Raw genomic sequence first — 3,024 nt, forward strand, 5'->3', positions numbered from 1 at the left:
CGTATAGGTGGTTTCAGAGATATGAAAAGAACAAATATAAGATTTCGCTTTTTTTGCTTCTGAGGCTAATCGCGACGCTAAGGGTAAATGGCGAGGAAATGTAACGGAGGAGAAACAGTCCCAAAAGTTATGGGCTGCATGTAAGTTAATACCACAGAGATATTACAGTAGGTGTAGGTTCTACCACCAGAACATTTCTATCATAATAATACTGGTTATGCTGTACTGTTAGCTAAAGATGCTGATATTTGAGAAACTTAAAAGCTTATTTGCAAAATTTTAGATAAATAATAATCTGTTAGACTGTAAACATATTTTATATCCATTCTGCAAAAGATCCGATGACAAAATTTAAAAATTGTTATCGCCCAGACAGAGACTCGAACCCTGGACAGATAGGTTAAAAGCCTAACGCTATACCAACAAAGCTATCTGGTCACAAGGTATTCTTTTCTTGAAAAGTTAGTTATGTTAAGAAATATATTGAAACACTTGAGAACACTCTTGGTCTGGTTCGACAGAGGAGACAACATTTCCAAATTTTTACAGACTGGGTGTATTTTTCCACTATAGAGGCCTTCACTAATTCGAAACGCTAAAGTTCAGCTAGCTTCCAAAATTGAGGTAAAGATTGTGTTTGGCGAGATTAACAAGTTACAATTATATCCAGCCAAAACTCTCAGATTTACTGTACTAGCCAAGGTTTAGTAACATTTTCTTCACTTTAGTACAAATACCAAAGAAATAGGTATATTTTATTTATAATTTGACAAAATGTACTAGTATTTAATTCACAAAGTTAGGTAAAAAGCAGTATTTTTAAAAATATTGTTACTGCCTTCAAACTTTATGTTATTTAGCCACTAACAACTGGTTTACACTGTTTGGCGTTTGGCATCCTTTAAATAGGAAAAGAAGGAATTATTTGTTTAGTATTTTTACTACTTTATATTTATTTAAGAAAACAATTCTACAGTTTAACTTAATTTTAACAAATTGTTACTAATGTATATATCAAAGTTATGTTATTTAGAGTGTATGAAGGCGTATAAAGTTAATATTTGTACTTACCAGTTCAACTAGGTTTAATTTTCTGCAAACTGGGCAAACTGGTTTAATTTTCTGCTTATAATGCAAAGTTGACAGTTTTCGCACAAGCATTGTACATTTGTTATATTCTCTACTTACAATACAAATATTATGCTTATTTAATGTATAACTAACTAACTCTCTAGCCTTCTTAAACCCGAATGTTCATGGCTGCAGCAACTCATGCCTTTCATCTGTCCCTATCCTGAGCAAGATCTATATACTTCTTTCCTTCCCTACCAATTTCCTTTAGGTCCATCTCTACATTATCCCTCCATCTTTGTTTTGGTCTTCCTATTGGTCTTTTACCATCAGGTTTCCCAACAAGAATCCTGTATACTCTTCTTTCCTCTCCCATTCGTACCACATGATCTACACACCTAAGTCTTCTTGATTTAATCATTCTAATACTATCTGGACATGAATACAAATTATGTACTTCTAAATTATGTAACCTTCTCCACTCATCTGTCTCCTCAAGAAATATAAGAGAAATCAATAGTCACACCCATAGCACAGTTTAAAAAACTACATAGCTGAAACCTTAGAGAAACATAAAACTGCAAACACAATATATCTAGATTCTTCCAAGGCATAGGATAGAGTAAAAACATGGCTTGCTTATGGACAAACTTAACAACATAGGAATAAAATAGACAAGCAATCCTTTTTTCAGTAGAAAATTCCAATTACTCAAGTAAGCTACATCATACGTAGTACATAAGAAGAGCAAATTAACATCATCAGCAGCAAACCATCATGCAACTTCTACCTGCTGGAACAACTAAGTGAGTATAATTTATCAGAAAAATGCCTACATTTGAGCCTAATTTACCTCTACATTAATAATACTACCAGAATACTAAGGCTTCAAAAGTGAACACTAAGAATAATGTTCAGACTAAAGTATAGGGCATCTTGCAAAGGATTATTACTCCCTACATCTACAAGTCAATAACAATTATTCTAAATACTACGAACTTGGACAAAATATAGTCAAATACACAACACAAAAAGAAAAATAATTACAAGTAAAACAGCAGACACTCAATATATCATACCATCAGGTAAAAATATTCTACAATAAACTGCCTCATAACATAAAACTGCTAACTCCCCAAAACATATACAAATACAATCAGTAAAGACTACTTGAAAAGGGAAAACTCTCTACAGTCTCACAGGGTTGATGTAAAATAACATCAAAACTTAGAAGCATGCACAGTCAATAGTGGTCAATTTGCATACAGTTCACATGCAAACTCTCATGAAAAGGTTCAAAACAGTCTCCCAGCTCAGTTCTCATCTATACTTGGACAACAAAATCCTGCAAGAAATTCTCAGAAATCCTACCTTTCCTACACTTGCTTAAATAGCTAAAGTGCAATCTTCATACTAAAATATTGAAAAAAGGCATATCTATGTACATAAAAGTGTGAACAGATGTGTTTGTCTGTGTGTACTCTTAGATAAATTGATAAAAAAAGCAATATAGTTATAAATCAAAGACTATATCTAATAATATTGATTTCAAAATAAGCTGATAGAAAAAGATATAATAACTACAGTATAAGCTTTTAATTTTTGTTAATTACAAAAAAATAAAAGTTAAATACAGTAAATAAACTTGGTCCCTTACATTGAAAAAGGAACGTAAATTGAGAATATTTGAAAATAAAATCCTTAGGAAAATACTTGGGCCTAAAACAGATGAGGAGACAGATGAGTGGAGAAGGTTACATAATTTAGAAGTACATAATTTGTATTCATGTCCAGATAGTATTAGAATGATTAAATCAAGAAGACTTAGGTGTGTAGATCATGTGGTACGAATGGGAGAGGAAAGAAGAGTATACAGGATTCTTGTGGGGAAACCTGATGGTAAAAGACCAATAGGAAGACCAAAACAAAGATGGAGGGATAATGTAGAGATGG

Source organism: Lepisma saccharinum, chromosome 20 (assembly GCF_977018435.1).
Source record: "Lepisma saccharinum chromosome 20, izLepSacc3.1, whole genome shotgun sequence".
NCBI classification, from domain to species: domain Eukaryota; kingdom Metazoa; phylum Arthropoda; class Insecta; order Zygentoma; family Lepismatidae; genus Lepisma; species Lepisma saccharinum.